Source organism: Candoia aspera, chromosome 4 (assembly GCF_035149785.1).
Source record: "Candoia aspera isolate rCanAsp1 chromosome 4, rCanAsp1.hap2, whole genome shotgun sequence".
NCBI lineage: Eukaryota > Metazoa > Chordata > Lepidosauria > Squamata > Boidae > Candoia > Candoia aspera.
The window spans coordinates 83,508,153-83,521,763 of NC_086156.1; positions in this window are offsets into that span (position 1 = coordinate 83,508,153).

The following is a 13,611-nucleotide window of genomic DNA, read 5'->3' on the forward strand; positions in this document are numbered from 1 at the left end:
TTCAGTTTTGTTCCTTGCACACTTGGGTGCTTGTGAACATTCCATGCCACAGCATCTGAGCCAATTAGTAATCAAGGCCTAAGTCCCTACAATCACAACAATATAAATAATTGCTAAGTTGGTCTTCCATAATCCTGTTGCGGCTGTGCAACCTTCAAATCTTTCCTTTGTTCTCCTAGGATGTCATTAAAATCTTTTCCAGGGTTGTCTGGACTTCATTTCATCTTTCTTGGCTTTCAAAAATAACAGTATCAGGTGACACAAGAAAAGCTGTTAAGGTTTATTAAAATTGCATTGGTCAACATTCACAGAATAAATGGTTATCTAATTATTAATTCCTGTATATCTACTTCCTGAGCATTTGGGAGAGAATGACAGAGGTTCTGCATATGGAAAATGGGATTCCATGTATGTAAATACATGAAATGTAGTGGTTGATATGCAGTGCTTTTAATCTGGATTAGCAACATTAAACAGCAGAAGTGTGTACACTTGGGGTAACAACAGCCAGCTTATTTCCTTCATTGTCAGTCTAAATGCAGCCTCAACTAAAGGCCTGTGTTTTATTTATTTATTTTTTTCCTATGACCTAAAGTTGTTCAGAGTACCATTCTAGAATGACAGGAGGGGAAGCACCTGGAAACACCTGGGGAAGCACAATTGGAAATCGAAGAAGTGTAAACACCTTTTCTACTGCCAGCTGGCCTTCTTCTTAGATACAGCTTTTCCTGTATCCAGTGGTATAAATTTTTGCTGAAACCAAGAGCCATCCTGGAGCCTTTGTATGGCATGCCAGGTCCACTCTCTGTAAGGTGGGGAGGGAGAGAACTAAGGCCAGCCCACATTCCAAGTTTGATTTAATATTTATTGTGGCCTTTTTTATTTAAAGAAACAGCAACAATAACAACAAAAATTAAAAATGTGTAAGGAAAAAAGGAAGGAAACGAAAAAAAAAAAAGCAATAGAGCAACAAAAATGTTATATATATATATATATATATGGGCTTCTGATACATGTATATAAAATTTTATACTATAGTTTCAATGACCATTTTCATAGCCATTGCCCATACATAATCTATGTAATTCATACATGGGGAACTCCAGGTTTTCAATAACTGAAATAATAATCTACAATAGTAGATTGAATTGGATTGAATTTAGATTTAACTTAAACTAAATTTAAATCAAGTAATTAACATATGACTTCTTATGTTTTTAATAAATTCTGTGGGAGCTAGTTCTCACACTGTCGCTAAAAAACCCCACAAGAACAAACGGGACCATTGCAAAAAGAAAGGAAAGGCAGAAACAAGCCAGCCTACTCAAAAGAGGAGACTAAATAGTCTGTCAGGTAGCGACAAGAACATCTGAACCTTGTCTTGTAAATAGGTCTGGTTCTTGATTAATTGCAGTTGCTGATATTCTCTGGTTGTTGTCATTGTTGTTATGTCTACCTAATGTTCTTCAATAAATATTACTTAAATTCTTGGATTACTTAGTTCTTGGATTTTCTTTTTTTAAGAAATTGTTTTACATTATAGAATACAAATAATAGCCAAGTACAGTGGTATTTAAACAATAGGAACTGGAAGCTATTAACAATTAAAGTAAATTAAACCTTTATGAGATGTAAATGGACAGAGAGTTGCTTACATTGTAGAATTGATGCTGAATGTAACATGGATAAGAAGTCACAAAGTACATAGAATTATTTTGTAATGTGAAGAAAGTTTAGATCTTTGAACTTGATACTAAAGTCTCCGCTCTATTGTTATTTATGAATACTAAAAGAAAAAAAAGGGAGAAAAAAGAGAGCTGCTTGGAAAAAGTAGATAGGTATTTAGTTTCTAACTTCACTCTTCTCTGTTCTCCGACTGATTTGCAGTGTGTACAAATGTTTAACCTCTCCTTAAAATAGTTCTTGGATTTTCTTGTGAGCTTGTCTAAGTGGTTCCAAACCATGTTCTGGCTGAACCCTGACAATTTCCTCCTTGGATGCGAACTTTCTGCAACCATACCTGAGTTTTTGGAAGGACCCTGCAATGTACCAGTAGCCACAGCTTTGCAGAGTGTGTGGCCATACCATCGTCATCCATGACATACAGCAGGATGATTGACAATGTGCCACATGCTACATCACCTTTTCTACTTGTCTACAGCACTGCATAGGTGCAAAAGGCACAGTAGCTACTCCCTGCCTTCTTCCTTCCTTCATGTCTCTCCATTGTCCTTTCTGCAGCTGAAACAAACCCAGTTGTCTAGAGAGCTGTTTCATGTAATTGCACGAAATATATTATTTTGCTTGGCGTGACAGGAGGGTGTCCAACAGTGGATCCTCCAGTAAATCAGCAGTAAGATGCCCGGGGTTAACATTTACTCTGCCTATGATTGCTACACTTTCCCTGCCCGTAGTCACCAGGATGAAGGAGAGGCTAAGCTAGCTCTGTCTAGGGATGGAAGGAGCTGTCCGAGTTTTCCTTGAAAGTCGTATACTAACCTCATGAGTTTTCCTAATAGGACTGAGAGTTATCTCCAGCTTTTTGACTCAACTAATTGAGTTCATACCATCCAGTGATTCATGCCACAGAAAAGGGTTGCAGAGAAAATGGGCCCTCCAGAAGCATCCTTTCCCTCCCTTTTCATGAATGGCCCCAACATTTTTTCCCCTTTCTTTATTAGTTAGAAAGCCATAATGCTTTTAAAGCCAAGATGTCTTTGAAAATGAACATTTAACCCGGAATCAAATCAATCACTGACAAGGTTTGAATTTCAGTCCTGATGAGAGGACAGCAGCCCAGATCCTTTTGAGAGAAAGGCTTTTTCCCAGATGCTTTCTCCCCTGGGGGTGATCAGGATTTCTGTGAAATTCAAAAGCTTGCATGAAATATCTCATTTTACCCTTTAGTATCTGAAAAAGGATTCCATATGGTAGAAAGGTGGTAGGAAGAGAAGAGGCCCCGCACTCTATTTAGTCACATTGCACGCTATTGTGCAAATGTCAAGTTAAAACCTCTTTTTTGCTTCTAGAACTGTAGTTGTGAACTGTCATAAGATTAGGCACACCTTCCTTGTTTATAAGATGGATGGAGGCATGGGACCAATGATTGCATTCTTTGAAACCACCAGGTATATAAAAAGGACAAAAGATTAGATCCAGCCTAACAGATGCTCTTAGAACCCACCGACATCAATAAGACTTCAATAAGTCATATTTAACTTTTCACATGGAATGGGAGATGTGCAATTTATTAGTTTAGACCCAATCTAATGCCAGAAATCAAGAGGTTCGGGCTATGATGCCACTGACAGGCAGATGACATCTACCTACATGTTGTTTTCCTTTGTTCAAATTTAGAAAGGCTTTGAGTTCTTGAAAAAGGTATCTCAGGATGGTTTTGGGATGAACAAACTCAGTTTATCTCATTTGATGGATTCTGTGGGTCAGAAGGCATGCTGGGTCTTGAATGAAAGTTGTACTTTTCCTTAAAGATCATGCTGGCAGAAGTGAAATTCTTTGGAGGCTGTCAGAATAAGTAGTAGTACTAGTGGTATTGGTGGCCAGACACTCTGGATGTAAACAGTATATATCCATGCTCTAGTGACATCCATACTAAAGTATTGCTATGTGTTCTGAAAATGCTTTACAAATTTTGGTTGGTTCAAATTGTGGCCATGAAGATATGAGTGAGGACTGTACTGTCAGAATATGTGACACTGATTTCACATCAATTGCATTGTTTGCTCACATGTTTCTAGGCCAGCCTTTCTCAACCTTTTGACCCTGGAGGAACTCTTGAAATATTTTTCAGGCCTCGGAGAACCCTTGCACATTCAGGCTCAAATATAAGCCAGAAGTTACAAAATTATTTTATTTGTTTCATGTGTAGGCCTGTATAAATGCATTAACGGTGTTCTTAAACTAAAAATAAAGAATGAAACTTACCTCTTCAATATGAAGTCGCCTCACAAATTACTTCAAAAAAAATTGAAATAATTTTTTAAGTAAATCGTGATCTCCCAGTGAACCCCAGTGACCTCTCTGATTGAGAAACCCTGTTCTAGGCCTAATTCAAAATACTGGTGTTATCCTTTAAAATTCTACATTGGGAGTAGAAATGCGCAGTCTGGGGCAAAAAGCATCCATTAGCATCCACAGAGGCCTCCAAGAGTGAATCTGGCCAGAAATAGAGGATGGGCAGAGTTTGGTATTTGGGGGGATTTATAGGTGTTTTAAAGAAAAAAAAATATTGCCTTAAACCTTTTTGATACTTCAGGCATGTACTTCAGTTTTGTGAACTTGCCTGTACATTAAGATCAGCTTTGGAAACCCTGCTTGTATATCAGATAGTGCGGTCAATTAGGCTGGTGGGTAAGGAGGCTTTCATGGTGGCTGGCCCTTAGATATGGACCTTACTTTCAACTGAACCAGATATGGCCTGCCTCATAAGGCCTTTGAATTATGGAGGAGCCCTGCAAAAGAATATTCGTGCAATTGTTATGCTAAATGAGCAGAAGGGCAAGTGGTGACTGCTGCTATGCTATCATTTATCTCCTAGTTGGGTATGTATCAAGAATAAGCTCCTTCACAATCCTCACAATGTGATATTTCCCTTCATAATAAAACATTACTATGGGCATTTGCGTGTAACACATCTCAAATAGTTGATTTAAATTGCTTTTACCAGATTGTAGCTGGTTCTGGGCTGCTCTCTGTGCTAAAAGGCAGTAACATATCAAAATAACAGCAGCAGCAAGTGGAGTATGGCAGCAGCTGGAAAAGTGATAGATGGTGGTAGTCCTTCTTTCCCCCAGATCTTTACGGAAGCATGCCCTCGGCTCCCTTAGTTAGGTGCCATCAAGTGTGGCAGAGGGAGCTGATCTCTGACCATCCTAAGTTTCAACTGCCTACTTTAGCTTCTATTTGACAAAAACGGGAATTGGAGTTCTTGTCCTTCACCCCAGGCAGCAGAAAATGCCTGTGGCTAGCTGTGACTGCCTCCTTTGTTTTACTTCCTTTAGTCATTCAGTCTTCTGCTCAACAGCGTACTTCCTTTAGGTGCTGGAAAACTTGTTTTGAATAGACATGGATAGGATTGTGATCTGTGTTTGTGTGTTGGGGAGGGATGGTGGGTGTTACAGTGAGAAAGTCTGTTCGTACAAATACATCTGCCTGCACAAGGCTTACAGGCAGTCAGTAATGTTTGCCTGAGTCTGAATGATCACAAGGGATATTTGGCTGAAGACGCTTGCAATAATCACTTAGCTTTCACAATACTTTGTGTATCCCTATGGAGTCAGAAGGAAGAGGCCTCCTTGTCATTTGTGCAGCTCTCTGCTACCCAAAGACTTATTGGTGCCTCAAGCTGAAAAGCCAGTAGCACACCCCTTCCCATTGATTGCCTATAACACACCACCTACCACAAGGCATAGTCCTTCCAGGAATGAATGAGACCCTCCCATTTATTTCAGTGAAATGTAGAAAGGGGATCATACATTAGAAAGTGAATTCCAGAAACCAGTGTGCCCAGTGAAACTTCCCTTTGTGCTGGCCAGAATGCCTGCCTTAATTATTTTTAAAAAGTACTGTTCTAATAAAACAATTACATGGGAAACTGGTAGAATGCTAAGCACAGAGCAGCCAATCAGCACCACCAAGTTTATTTTCAAGAATGCCTCTGGTCCCTACATAAGTTCCATAGAAAAGACAAATGTTGGTGGCTACTGCTAAGGCTTGGAACTTGTTTATCAGCCTGGAAGTGTTGGAAGTCCTGGCAAATCCAGCATGCCTCATTAGCATATGGATGGTTGGTCTAGGATGCAAACTCTCCATGCTATTGAGGAAGCTGTTGCCACTCCCATTTTGTCTCCCTCTTTTCCTTCTTCTCTACCAGGAGCTGAGCACAAGGCAGTGTGCTGCTCCATCTCTGGGCGCCATGTGGTGGGCCTGGAATTCCCACTTTCTTCCACACAGCTCTTAGCAGCTGTAGGGCTAAGGGTGAATTATGTATAGGGACAAAAGAAGAACAAAGATTTCATCTTTTTCACCAAACAGGGATGTAACTGGACCAAGAATAAAAATAAGTAAGATTCTTTTTACCTTTAAACCTACTCTGTCTAAGTGTGTGATTCTTTATGCTTGGGAGGGCTGAGTGTGTAAGATCAATAACCTGTGTTTCTCTGACATGCTCATTAAAGCTATTTTAAGATAATATTCTTTTTCTGTGCCAGACTATGATAGAACATGCCATGTAAAACATCTGGAGAGCACAAGGTTCAGGGAGACTGGATGTGTGTCTAAAGATATTATGTGGCATACAGCCTGTCATTTCATTCATTGCAGCTACCAAGCTACATTTTAAACAATTAAGAACATAGAACAATTAGGACTTTTTAGTTTCTATGTTTTTCACCAATGGTGTGCCATTGATTCTCTCTTGTCTTGGATAAAAAAGAACTCTGCCTTTTACTAGTGAGTTGGATCTCCAGATTTTGTTCAATCTATAGGCAAGATGGCCTCAGTAGGACCTCTTCCAGAATTGACCTGCTCCTTCTCACTACTGCTACTGCAACCCATTCATCTCCCTTATCTCCTTTGAGCCCCACCCCACCATTAGGAGAAGGTAAGGCAAGTGGATGTAATCCTTATTATTTGGTCTTCACATCCTTAGGAAAAGTAGATTAATAGGCAAAGATATCAAGGAAGAGCAGCAGAGCTACCTGGAAAGTCCTGGAGGTTGCAAATCAGCCCCTGTTGGGATGAGGACCTCAGCAACTGTCCAGTGATACTGACCAGTAATGCTGGTGTATTCCCAGATTTACCAAATTCATACAGCTTAAGCAATAGAGAAACAAAGGAACAAGCAAACTTGTTCATGGAAGAAACTTCAATTTGCAATTCACTTTTAAATGCCTGACTCGGGAACTTTGAATGAAACATCAGGGTGGCAAAAGTCAATGATCAGAAATAGTTGATTGTGGGAGCTTCAAAGGAGCTCTGTAAGGCTTTTGCCATTTTCAGCACCTTTCACAAGAAAACAGCTGATGCACTGTGAAAATTGATGTCCTTGTCCGGGAACCTTAACAAATATATGCGCAACAGCCGACCCCACCCCCCGCCCCCTCTGTTATCGCATTTGTTCTTTTGACCTTGAAGAAGGCTTCTGAGTGTTAATCAGAAGGTCTTCTCAGCTGCCAGATGGATTGAAATTGCATTTACCAGAACCACACTGCTGCATGATAATGCATCTAACTGAGAGCAAAATGGACTTGCTGAGACTTTGAGGCTTTGACCACTGTCTCTGTGAAAGAAACAGTTAAGGATCTTGTTGGCTTTCTGGAAAACCAGCACAGAAATAATATTCTAATGACAGAGGAACTCTGAGAAAAGAGAAGAAAAGAGTAATCTGGGTACAACTCTTCCAGAAAAAAGCTGGCTCTATAAACACTTGCCTGGAAAGAAGCCTTCAATACAGGATTCAGTTTGCTTCCCAAAAGAATATGCTCAGATTTGTACTCCACAGATTTGCTGTAGGCTTCCAAAATGTTCAGAGCAACTTCCAGAGTTATATGTAACAATTCAGAGCAGATGAGTATAAAGTTCATTATTCAGTCCATTTTATCCCCCTCTTTACTGAGGATAGGGAAGAAATTCATTTGGCTCATATTTGAATGTGAACTTACCTCATTTTCTATTTTTGAACCAATATATGACCCAAAATGTAGTTATCATTCAAAACTTGCTGTTTTCTGAATGCTGCGAAGCATATGAGTACTCTGACCACTCCATAGGTAATTTTGGGGGGCGGGGTGTCAAAAGCTGTACCGGAGTATTTGAAAGTGACAATGTTGTTGTTATTATCATTATTATTATTTGTATAACACCCAACTCTCAACACCTCTGGGTGGCTCACAAGTAAAACCATTAATGACAAAGAAAAAAATACAGTGAGAGACAAAAATAAAGGAATAAAAGAGGGCAAGAGAAATGAGAGAGAAACTGACGCACACAATCAAAAGGGGGCTTCCCTTGCCCTCACCAAAGGCCTGGGGAAAGTCTAGTGGATAATTATGGCTTATCCTGAATTTTTCATCTGGAAGCCACTGATCTGTTCAGCTGTTTCAGAATCTAAAAGATCAAATTCTGCAAAGTATCTATATCTGACAACCCCACAGCCACGAGAGCTCTGATCTAGCAACAAGCTATAGTCCAACTCAAAGTCTTGTTAATACACCTCCTCCCCTCTGTCACTTGATACTCCTTCCCCACTTCTGGTTTCATGTTACAATTGTGGGGGGAAACTGCTACCATCTGGACCAGCCCTTTATTCATCAGCCTGGACTTTGCATCATAAATGTTAGATCTTATAAAGGAGAGGAGGAAAGATGCCAGAGGTTAATGCTTTCACAAAGAGTGAATTAGTAGGTACGTTGTTAAATCTGACCACATACAATTAAGCCAACGTTCAGTTATATTCACCCTGGCCTGCCCAAGCAGTATATTTGCCTCAGTACAGGATGCAAGTCATGCCTCCATTAATCTTCTCCAATGAGCCAAAGACAGGAATCATCTCTTTCCCAGTATCTCAGCCGAGTGAAAACTAATCTTCCCCATTAATAACCCAACAGGGTGTACACTAACCAACAAAAGAAATGTGGAGCAATTGTGCAAAACAAATGCAAGCAGGCCTGTGATGAGGATGGGGACAGGCAGCCAATTTAAATGCCTCTTTGGAGTCACTTTCTGCTATTTGTGATGTCTTAAAATGAAAAAGTTCCTTTGAAACATGGGCTTATTTTTCTTTTTCCAAGTGTGCTTTTCTTGTATGTGCAGCATCCCAGATGAAAGTTGCTTTATTAGCAGCATGTAAGTTTTTGTGACAACATACAGAGAAGAAAACAGGAGACTGAAAGATGGACCAATATAACTGAAATTATCTGGATGAATGGGTCAGGGAGAATGTCTGAAGAGGTCATTTGGCTGCCAGTAGTAAATTGTGGATACAATACAACACTCTTATACTTATCTTTTTCTTTTAATTATCTTTCCTTAGCCCACCTAGCGAGTCATAGTCACTAACACAGGACTTCATGATCAACTGCAATATAGTTCTGACTATGTGGTGTTGGGAAACAAGTGGAATGACTTTTATACCTGGGGAGCTTTCTTAGAAGCATCTGACTCTTCATTGCTGGAAACAAGATACTTGTTGTAGAGCAGCTTTTGGACTGATCTAGCAGATCTTTTGCTAAACTAACCACTAGTACATCAAAAGGTGGAAAATGAAGAAAAAGATGCAAGGATACTCTCAGTCTTCCATCAAGCTTTGCCTCTCTCCAAACAGCAATCTAGCAACTATTTCACCAAAATGTAGAAAGGGTAGGGGCTAAGAGCCACTTAATATTAAAATTTGATTCTTGATAATTCTTGTTTTCCTTCTCCTATCCTATCCTGTTTGCCTGTTGTGTCATACCTTTTTAGATTGTAGGCCAGAGAGAAGAGTCTGTCTTTTTATTAATATGACTGGCCACACCAGGAGCTCTGATGACTGAATTATGGAGTGAAAATGCTTCTAAATTAATAAATAAGAAAATACATTGCCAAAAGGAAAAAAGGGGTACCAAGGATTTGCTAAGATTTCTACTTATCTTTAAAATAGGCCTGTGTCCTCTGGAAACTAGAATATGTTACTTTTTCCAACTCTGTTCCTTAATTCTTTCCCCCTCTGGTCTATATAGACTGCTACCCTCCTTGTTCAACATTGGCTGGGAATTCACAGCATGAAAAGCGCAGATTCTGGGATTCTCCCTCTAAACTGTACTGAAAACTTTTTTGGACTTAAAAAAACAACAACTCCTCCAAGAACGCCTAATACGTTCAGTCTGAGGACACTGGGTTTGACAGCCCAACCTTTCAAGGCAGAAAGGATGCAGAGAAGATGAAGGCCAGCATACGAGAGGAGGGAAGATGGTCCTGAGGCTGAGTGGGGTGGTTACCATGGGGATCATATTTCTGAATGGCAGCTCAGGTTGCTTGGCTGTCTCACTTCATTTCCTTTTACCTCCTTAATATCTTTTGGGGACCGTATTCTTCATCAGTGCCAACAAGCAGGGCCCGGAGGCTCCTGTAACTGAATCTGCAGAACGCAGCATGTCAGAAGCAGTGCCTTTTCAAAGGCCAGGCTGGGACTGATGGGAAAGAGCGAGGTGTTCTCCTTAGGGGCATTGGTGTTCCAATGGGGGACATCAATCTATTATATTGATTAGAGCTTTAGTGCTGCCAAGTTGATGAAAGGGAAAGCATGAAGAAGAGAAGGGGAAATGCAGCTGGACAGATGGGCAAGGAGAATGCTGTCTGATGGAGGAAAAGGAAAAAAGGGCTAGGGTTACAAATCATCATGTTTCTGTGAAAATGGCAAAAGTGCCTAGTGCATGCAACATAAAATCAATTCTGTTTTGCTCAAATAATTCAGTTTCAAGGTAATTTCTCCAGAAAATGATGATGAGTTAGGGTTGGATGGACAGTGGGGGGAGGAACCCTTTCCAAGTGATACATTATTATTCATAATAATCATCGCTGGACAGATGGTTTCTACAGCTGCAAATCTTTGAACAAGAGATCTACCCTCAGTCTTAAATGCAGTTACATTCACATAACCAATAGCAATGTTGATGCAATCTTACTTAACCTCTCTGGGGAATAAAATGTTGAGAAAGGCCTGAGTGAAAAATACTTACGTTCTTACATTCTAAATGGACCAAGCATATTGGTTAACAGATTAATGTGTTGGACCAAGACCAGGAAAAGCCAGATTAAGTCTACTCTTGGCCATGGAGCCTGGGTGATTTGAGGCTGGTCACTATCTTTTAATCAAGATGTCACAACCTGCCTTTGTTTTAGATTTTTAATTCCGCCTTTATTATTTTTATAAATAACTCAAGGCGGGGAACATAACTAATATCCCTTCCTCCTCCTATTTTCCCCACAATAACCCTTTGAGGTGGCTGGGCTGGGAGAGAGAGAGTGACTGGCTCAAAATCTAGAACTCACAGTCTCCCAGTTTTGCCTGGTGCCTTAACCATTAGATAAAACTGGCTCTCTTTGTTGTGAGGAAAAATAGGAGGGGTGCGATGCATAGTGCCATGTGCTCTTGGAAGAAAGGTAGGATATGAATAATAATAACATGATTACCTACTTAAAATTGTTCTAGCAGCTTTGTTGTGCATAAACAGGAGTTTATTGCTGATAGTCTGGGCTGTTAAAGAGCAGAATCTGTCCTAGTTCCCACTTTTAGTTCCACCTTTATGGGTTACCCCCCCTTCCTTAGGCCAGCTGTCAAAACTCTGACCGTAGAGGTGGGCCCAAGCCTATATAGCTATACTTCACAGGAGGATTCACATACACTCCTCCCCCTTTGATTCTACAGTGTTGTGAAAAGAGATTATTTCCTGTGATTTATATCTACTGATCTGTGTGAGTGATCCCTGCTCTTCCTGGTAGCTTAAGATCTCTATCTTAAGTTATATAAGCTGCAGTTGTATACTCACCTACCTGACGAAATCAAATGGGATATTGAGTAGATGTGTATTAGATCAGATTGTCAGAGATTATCCTTTTTTATTTTCAGTTTTTGCAAATCCTCAGTTTTCTACTTCAGCCTTTATTTCTCCATTCCCATTCATTCATTCCTGGAATTTCTATGCTGCTCCACTCCAAAACAGCTCCAAGAAGGCATCTTAATCAAGCTTCTTAGTTTAGAATCTGGGGTACTATTAAGTATACTTAATTTATACTTTGATGAATCAAGGATCTTTCTCCTGCATTCCAAACTGACTTTCATATGATGTCTGAAAGCTGGATGGACTCTATGGTAATTTATTTCTACTCACATTGAAAATTAACTTGAAACTCTGGGGATTCTTTTCTGTTGGGACTCAGGATGAACTGCAAGAATGGCAAAGGAAAGTTGAAATGTTGCTGATTGACATTCCTTTGGCACCTTCCAGCTTCCCTGTTCCATTTCAACATTTCCCCCCTAAATCAGTGTTTCTCAACTTTGGCAACTAAGATGTGTGGACTTCAACTCCCAGAATTCCCCAGACAACCTTGCTGGCTGGGGAATTCTGGAAGTTGAAGTCCACACATCTTAAAGTTGCCAAGGTTGAGAAACACTGCCGTAGGTAGGTAGGTAGGTAGGTAGGTAGAAAGATAGATCGATCTGGCATCTTGCTGCCCAGGATTGTGTCAGCCTGCATGGTCCCCAAAAGCATATTTAGAAAATAAATACAAGGGAAAACCCCAGAAGTAATCAGTTGAGTAAAAGATAAAAGCTAACAGAAAGCCTGAGTCAAATTTACAGTATTTATTGAAAAACAAATACTCAGTGTGAGTCAGAGGATTTCCTCCTTCTTCAGAGGCAATCTCATTCTGCTAAAAGAATGAAAAATGAGTGCCAGTTTGGTGTATGAATGTGAAGAAATCTCACTTCAAGGGGTTCAAACACTGAAAGAATTAAAGGAATGTTAATTGACCTATCCATCCAGGTAATGTAAAGACAAACGAAGCCTGGAAAAATCAATGCCAGAGGAGGAAATTCCTTTTTCAGGTGTAGGGTTTTGAAAGAAAGAAGATTCCATTTTGTCTTTATCTTGAGGGAATTGTGTCTTTTCCTCTGGGGCTGCTTCAAAGTGAATCAGGGAAAAGCAACAGAGGTGGATCTAGTAGGCTGACCATACGTCCCATTTTGAACGGGACAGTCCTGTTTTTTTAACTTTTCCAAACCGTCCCATTGTTTAAATGTCCATGTTGTCCTGTCTTCTTAAAAACCTTACTTAAAAATTTGAAAGTTCCTGCGAACCTGTCAGAATGCAGTCTGACTTTGAGTGGAAGGAGGGGGAGCTCAGCAGAAATGGGAAAAAAGCTGCAGAGCTCAACCTGGCGGGAAACCTAAAAAGCAAAAAGCAGGATCAGCTGATAGGCGATGATCAAAGGGTGAACGCGAGCCAATTGGCTCCTACCTTGAAACGGCGGGAAGAAGATAACATAAAAGCACGGCCAGAGGAGGAATGGCTTGTCGGGGACAACCGCTCACTAGACTCTCCAGCCCAGCCTTGCCTCTCGCAAATGAAGGAATCTGAAGATTCCCAGCCCAAGAAAACCAGAGAAGTTCCTGCCTGCCAATCCAGCCCATCGTCCAGCCCTGCCCCATTTTGCCATCCCAGTGTCCCGTTTTTGTCTCAAGGAAATATGGTCAGCCTAGGATCTAGTGAATTTGGATCAGCTAGTTACAGTGTAATTGCTCATTTATTTTATGGAATTTGATTTGGCTTATGTGAACTTGGTCTGGAGGGGTGGGCTGGGTTTGTGAGTGATCCTGTGGCTGAGGGAGCACCGAATCCAGTGTTTCTCAACCTTGGCAACTTTAAGATGTGTGGACCAACTCCCAGAATTCTACAGAAAGCAGTTGTTCATGCTTTTCTTTTCTCCTGCTTAAGGTAAAGGTAAAGGTTTCCCTTGACATTAAGTCCAGTCATGTCCGACTCTAGGGGGCGGTGCTCATCTCCATTTCAAAGCTGAAGAGCCAGCGTTTGTCCATAGACACTTCTGTGGTCA